Consider the following 7,738-nt stretch of genomic DNA (forward strand, 5'->3'; position numbering starts at 1 on the left):
TCTGTTTTTGACAAACCCATGTTGGCTTTTAGTAGTGATTTTGTTTGCCTGTAGGTGTTTGCTGATTCATTGTTTGATTATCTTTTCCAGAATCTTCCTAGGTATTGAGGTCAGGCTGATAGGTCTGTAATTTCCTGGATCCATTTTTTTTCTTTTTTGAAGATGGGAACTACATCATCTCTTTTCCAGTCTTCTGGTAGTTCCCCAGTGCTCCAAGATCTTTGAAAAATATAGTTCAGTGGTTCTGAGATCACATCTGCCAATTCCTTGAGAACCTTGGGGTGTAATCCACCTGGTCCTGGTGATTTGAACTCGTCTAGGCTGGACAGGTGCTCTATACCATTCTGTACAAATAGCTGTCTAATCTCCTCTTCAAAGCCTCCAGTGATGAGGCACCCACAACTTCTGGAGGCAAGTTAGTCCACTGATTAATTGTTCTAACTGTCAGGAAATTTTTCCTTAGTTCTAGGTTGGTTCTCTCCTTGATTAATTTCCACCCATTGCTTCTTGTCCTGCCGTCAGGTGCTTTGGAGAGTAGGTTGACCATTGACCCCCCTCTTTTCTTTGTGGCAGCCCTTTAAATATTGGAACACCCCTAGTCCTTCTTTTCATTAAACTAGACCAGGGGTTCCCAACTAGGGGTGCTCGCACCCCCTGGGGGTATGAGACGATATTCCAGGGGGTGAAAAAACCTGGGTTTAGAAGTTTCAAAATTATAGTGTATATGCATAATTCATTGCCATTATTTCCAACTTTTGTAAGGGGTGCGAGAATATATCAGAAGTGTTCTAGGGATGCGGGGTATAGAAAAGGTTGGGAATGTTGCTTAAATGTAGAGTTTTGAAGGGGAAATCTAGTCCTACTGTACAAAGCTGTCATATGGAAAGGGTTACTAGTATTTTCCCTGCTATGGTTTAGGGAGTATATTCTCTAGAACAGGGCCATGTCTTCTTCTTATCTTGCTCTGTAAGTTGTTGAGATGTTATAAATATTGATATTCCTATTCAAACAATGCATGCAATTAATCTTATAATATATACTCAGTGATTTGCATAAATGATGGTATCTAAGATTATAATGTATTCACCTAAGAATTAGTGATTCATATCTGGCAGTGACAGATTTTTTTTTCCTCCCACAGTTGAAACTGTTGGCCAGTAATAATGACTGCAGCGATAATTCACATCTCAGAGAAGCCTGTTACCAGAATGAAGGCACAATTGTTAAATAGTTGGGTACTAGGGCAAGGATATGCAAGCCAAGCTATCTGTGTAATAGCGGTTAGTGTGTATATGTGTTGGGGTCTTAACCTCTCTGTCCCCTAGAATATTATCCAAATCTAGACTGATGGTTAATCATCTGTAGGGATTTTGGTGATCTCTGAGCTTGATTGTTTTCTTGCAGATATTCGCAATGCACTGGTGATGTAACCTAGTTAGGTAATTAAATGTCTACAAAAAAAACCCAACCAATCTCAGAGTGCACGAAGAAGCTCACAGTTCATACCTGAGCTACAAATATTCTTTTCTGTCTATTAGTCATCCAAGAAAAAAAGGAGCCATTCACTCAGTAGCATGTTCCTCCTCCTGACATGGGGAGGATGGGTGTTACATAGCCTTACCCTACATTAAATGTATTTAGAAATAGGAGGGAAAAAAATATCAGGAAATGCCAACCAGTCAGCAGCCACAAAGGTTGCTAAGATACCAAAGAAGAGAAAGACTGATAATCTACTCCCAGGTATGGTTAGCCCTATCATCTGCTGCAAGTTCTCAGACTAAGTAATTTGCTAATGGTTTCATGCCAACCAATGCTAGTGTATTATGTGAATATAGTAAGAGTCCACTTTGCAGATGAGTGAAATATTGCTTGCTTCACCAGTTCTCCCTTCTTTTTTATTTAGCTCTTTTCATCTTGCATATCTTTTAGATATTATCTGATATCTTTATTCACTAATTCGATCCCTATTTACACAACATGGCAGCTAATCTAGCAATCAAAACATGCACTTTTAAAATAATTTTTGATGCCACTTGAAGGGCAAATGAGAGAACCTGAAAGCTGTAATATCCTTGTATGTATACATATACTGTATATATCCTTTTCCACAAATAGGAAAAAATAATGCCTGGCTAAGCATTTATAACCCTTGAAATAAGCATATTACAAATACAGCTATTAATCCTGTTATGGCTAAAAGTGTTTTCTTCCTGGCATGATTAATAGTTAGCAATATGAATTATGGTTTCCCAATTTGCACAACATTTTGCCTTGGTTAAACTTTCCAGATAAAAGGTAAGAAATACAAACTATGGGTTCTTAAATCACAAATTCCAACATCCTGAACCAGAATGGACAACATGACTGGTACTAGGAGTTCCAATTTGTTCTTATGGAAGCTAATGTACCTGGGATGAAAAATGCCACATGACAATTAGACAGAAGGAAAGAGATGTAGACATCACAACTGTGTTTTCCGGTGTCATCTGCATTTCTGCAGCCCTGTTCTTGGGTCCTTGAATAACATCTCAAGAGCCTCACTAATTCTGGATAAAGGCTTTCAGTATTTGTATCCTCGCATCCATACTGGAGATTCAAAAGGTGATATTTCTCATCAATGTGTTTATAACTGCTAGACTGATATTGCATTTTATTCTGCATATAGTGATTGCCAGTCATAGTGCTTTAGTCAAGAGCATCTAAATAAAATAAGATTATATCTTTTTTTTTGTACGTGTATGTGTGTTTCAATATAAATTAGCATTTCTTTTATTATTTGTAGTCAGTCTTGAAAAAGGGAAGAAATAAATTAAGATGGTCAGGAGCTTTCTTTCTACAGAATTCATTAATTCTCTTCTTTGAATTACTTAGATTTATTAAATGGAACTGTCAAATAAAACACTCAGATCATTAGAAAGAATAATATTCCAAAACAGCTACCAATCCAGAGAAGACGAACAAACAAGTTCTACTAAAAGTTTTCCCTCTGATCAGAAAAGCTTTGCCACTTTTATTGTTTATGTATAGTTCACTGGGATTGATTGTTTCTTTTTTCTATACCCAAATATATCTAACTGACTCTCAAGCTTTTCAAGCATGCCAGTGATAAAGTAGAAATAGGAAAATAGGGGTGGGGGATAGAATGAAAGTCCCATGAAGCCCAGTCATTTAGTTCTGCTTAGCCTCTTCTTCTAGCACAGTGGTTCTCAACCTTTTTAATGCCGCGACCCCCAACCGGTCGTAAGTCGAGGACTAAACCGGTCGTACGTCAAGGACTAAACCGGTCGTAAGTCGAGAACTACCCAACCAGTCGTAAGTCGAGGACTTTCCCTGCCCGGGAACGCTGCACATGCGTGGTTCCGCCCCCTGCACCGGCCGAGGCGTAGCTGGCAAGTGGCAGAGATGGAGCAGGTCGACCACCAGCTGGCCCAGCCCAAGGGAGGTAAGGCACCCGCCGGAAAAGGGGAAAAAATGGCAGACAGCCTTGCTTGGCGACCCCCGTGAAATGGTCGATCGACCCCAAATGGGGTCGCGACCCATAGGTTGAGAACCGCTGTTCTAGCATGTTTTTTTTCTCGAACCAGTTCATATTTGATATTTAACTTTGTCCCAAAAAATCTTTCATATTATTATCATGGAACTCCATCCAAACTGCTTTATTACAGTATATATTTATATAGTACAGGTGTGAAGAACTGGAACTATATTAAGTTCCAGTTAAGATGATTTACTCCTCATGCCTATACATAAGAATCTAGCCAACTAATGGTAAGCACTAGATTGGTGCTAGATATGAGTCAACGGAATTTGAGAAGGGTTGAACTTAGACTGTTTGTGGCAATGTAATAACTGGGCTAATAACTGTCTTGACTTCACCCCAGACTTAATTGAACAAATGTAATATATTCCTTAGTATCTGAAAAAAAGTTTTATTTAATGTATAAATATTCTGAAATAATTTAGAATGATTAATCCAATTTGGAGAAATTTAATTAAGTGCCCAATTTTATTTTATGGTTTGTAAAACCTATTGTAACCAATTATGTTGATAATTTTATTTACTTATTTATATATATAAAGTTTTTATTGATTTTTTAAATACAATTCAAAAGTACTTATTCAACAAACGTGTTGTTTGAGTTTATCATTCACTAATACAAATTGAATTCCTAATCCCTTATTCTTTTCTCCAGTCATTGATAAAATAAGTCCCAAGTTTGAAAGTATTCTGTTTCTCCTTTTTCTTTCAACCTCAGAGTAAGTCTGTCCATTTCTGCACAATCTAGTATTTTTTAAATTATTTCTTCCTCTGGTGGCATTTCTTCATTTTTCCAGTATTGTGTGAATATGATTCTCGCCGCTCTTATCACATGTAACATCAAGTATATACTTTGTTTGTCAAGCTTTTCTGGCATTATACCTAATAAAAAAGTTTAGGTTTAAAATCTACATGTTTTCCCAACATCTTTTCTAGCCAAGTATGTATTTTTGTCCAATATCTCTTTGCTTTGTCCAATATCTCTTTGCTCCACCTTACATGATAATAAGTACCTGACTTGTGATTACATTTCCAACATCTATCTGACATTTTTAAACATTTTTGCTAGTCTTGCTGGTGGCAAGTGCCATCTATAAAACATTTTATATAAGTTTTCTTTGTAATTACAAATAGTCAAAAAGTTGAGTAATATTATTTTACTTTACTTGCTGAAAAGAGTCAGAAGCTAATGCTTTTCTTTTTTTCCCCCCCATCTTTATCTTACATTCCTCGCTTCCCATTTTCCCTTCCACATTTTCCACTATTTTCAATTTCATTTGTATTTGATGTTCTGATAAGTTTAATAAAAATAAATTAATAAAAAAGGTTGTTCCCTCTGCTCTCAAATGGCACAAATAATCATGGGTGTAGATGAAGATTTTTTTTTCCTTTTGGTCAGTCATGTCCGATTCTCAGAATCTGCCTGGGTAAGTCCCTGCAATTTTCTTGGCAAGGTGTTTCAGAAGTGCTTTGCCATTGCCTCCTTCTTAGAGCTAAGAGAAAATGACTGGCCCAAAGTCTCCCAGTTACCTAAGGTAGGATTAGAACTCATGATCTCCCAATTACTAGCCTGATGCTTTCATCACTACACTAAACTGACTCTATAGAGAAGAAAATTTATTAAGATGAATGTAGCTTCTAGATTTATTTACACACTGATATACTGCTATAATTTCTCTTGGGTATTTTAAGTAAATGGAGGTTTTTTTGTCCAAACTTTGACTTCAGTATAAAGAACTTTGAGATATATAATTTTAGTTTGTTTTATAACGGCTGCATACAGCATATTAATAACATAATAACATAACATAGGGCAGCAATAAAAAATATTCAGGAATACAAGAATACAATAAGGCAAAGAAAGGCCTTATACCACTCAAGGAACTGCAGAGTGATGATGGCTGGTGGATCCCTTCAAAGTCAGCACATATGCATCAAGGTGCCATCTCATTGGCATTTCTGTCTAGCTTATGCAGATTACTCACTCCTGGTTCTGATGGTCTCATTCAATAGAGTTTGCCAAGGGCAAATCTATCTGACTGTGTGCTTGGAATGCTTTCCCTGTTTCTTCCAAGAACGAGAACATATCACCAAGAGTAAGGAGCATTTATTTATTTATACCAGGTGGTGATGACATCCTGCCATAGCTCATAAACAAGCACGACCAATGCAATCTCAGTATAGTATCCAGATCTGAAACTCAACTGATATCAATCAAGATAATCCATTTCATCCAGCTCATTTGTAGCTGCAATCCAATAACTTTCAACAACCTTCCCATAAAAAAGCGGGACTAGGCAAAAATTGTTGAGGCCAGTTTGGTGCTGCAATGACCTCTTGAAGAAGAGGTGCAAGTCAGTAGAATCAGCCATCTCTCAAACAAACCAATACCACTATGTGGATACAGTTCTTTGTCGCCTCCCAAGCGGCCTTCACATGCAGGAAGAACAAGGGTCTAAGTGGCCGATAACAGTCCCAAGGAATTCACTTCCTCAGGAGATACAAATCAAATTCCTTCCAGATAATCAAGTCAAAACATGCCTCCAATACCTGTCTTTGTTGCGCTGTGAAGAGACAATGGTGTGCTTGAATATCTGGATAGCTGTGCTATCCAAGACGTTGTCTTGATGGCTAAAATATTCTTCTCAATGGCTTGATATAGTAGATGATCTTGATACTCATCTCTACCCAATGTAGAGTAGATCATCCAAAAAAGAGCTGTTGGTCAGAGTTGGTTAAGGGCAGATTATTGATTCCTGTCAGAAAGAAGGCAAAGAAATTGCATTTGGTATAGCCAGATTATCCTTGCAAAGAGAGTCCAAAGTGGAAACATTAATTATATTTATTTAACTATTTGTTTTTATTTTCTTTTTTATTACTCTATACTTTTTATTTTTAAAAAAATATGTGCTGTTTTATTTGTTCAAACAGAACATCTCATACATATAGCATATACATATATCATTGAACAGCAAACTACATATGATCAGAATTATGGAAGACATGGTTGGGCCACCAATGTAAGATCATCTCTATATAATATAATATAATATAATATAATATAATATAATATAATATAATATAATATAATATAATATAATATAATATAATATAATATAATATAATATAATATAATATAATATAATATAATATAATATAATATAATATAATATAATATAATATAATATAATATAATAATATAATATAATATAATATAATATAATATAATATAANATATGATAGGATAGGATAGGATAGGATAGGATAGGATAGGATAGGATAGGATAGGATAGGATAGGATAGGATAGGATAGAGCTGGAAGGGACCTTGGAGGTTTTCTAGTCCAGCCCCCTGCTCAAGCAGGAGAACCTATACCATCTCAGACAAGTGACAGTCTTGATAAGATTAGATAAGATAAGATTCAGTAAGTTTTCCTCAACATGACTCACTCAATAGGAGATGAAGAAGATGGACCGAGAAGGAACTATTTTCATAAATGTATGGTGATCTCCTCCTCTGAACAGTGGGGTCTGTGTTTAAATGTGTATTGGAGATGAACTATGCCCACAGAGTATGTCATACAGAATTATACATGAAAAGAGAAAACGTTTAAAAGTAGATAAAGGAAAAGAAATGTTGAGGTGGATAGGTGTTGAGGTGTTTTCTGTGGCACATAGTGTTAGACTAAGGGTGGCAACTTTAGTGAGTCTCAAGAAATACAAAAAACCTGTCAGTTCTGGTTAAAGGAATATGGTTATTACCTGAGGTCAAGCAGATGGAGGCAAACTTCTGTGCTGGATTCTGCTGATCTTTAATTAATGTCCACATTTGTTATGTCAACATGATGAATTGCATTTGGTTTGGAGTGTTGTCCTGCCTCCTAACACAAATGATTGTACAGTGTTACAGTAAATGGTATTAAGACAGACACATGCTGGACCCTGGAGATAAACAAAAAAAGAGGAGAGGGTCTTACTCTATTCATGAAAAGAATATGAAGGCTAAAATGATAATAAAAAGGAAACATATATATGTTGATGGTAAGGAATACTTTCGTTTAATTTTTAAGGCTGAAGTCCATCTTATCTTCTAAAAATTCTCCACTTTTAGTTTGGCACAACCAAAAATAGGTTCAGTCTTCTGGATTTCTGCTGAATAAGCTTTCATCACTCAGGTATTAATTTTAAAATTGTCACTGTG

Source organism: Protobothrops mucrosquamatus, unplaced genomic scaffold (genome assembly GCF_001527695.2).
Source record: "Protobothrops mucrosquamatus isolate PMUCROS unplaced genomic scaffold, P.Mucros_1.0 scaffold610, whole genome shotgun sequence".
NCBI classification, from domain to species: Eukaryota; Metazoa; Chordata; class Lepidosauria; order Squamata; family Viperidae; genus Protobothrops; species Protobothrops mucrosquamatus.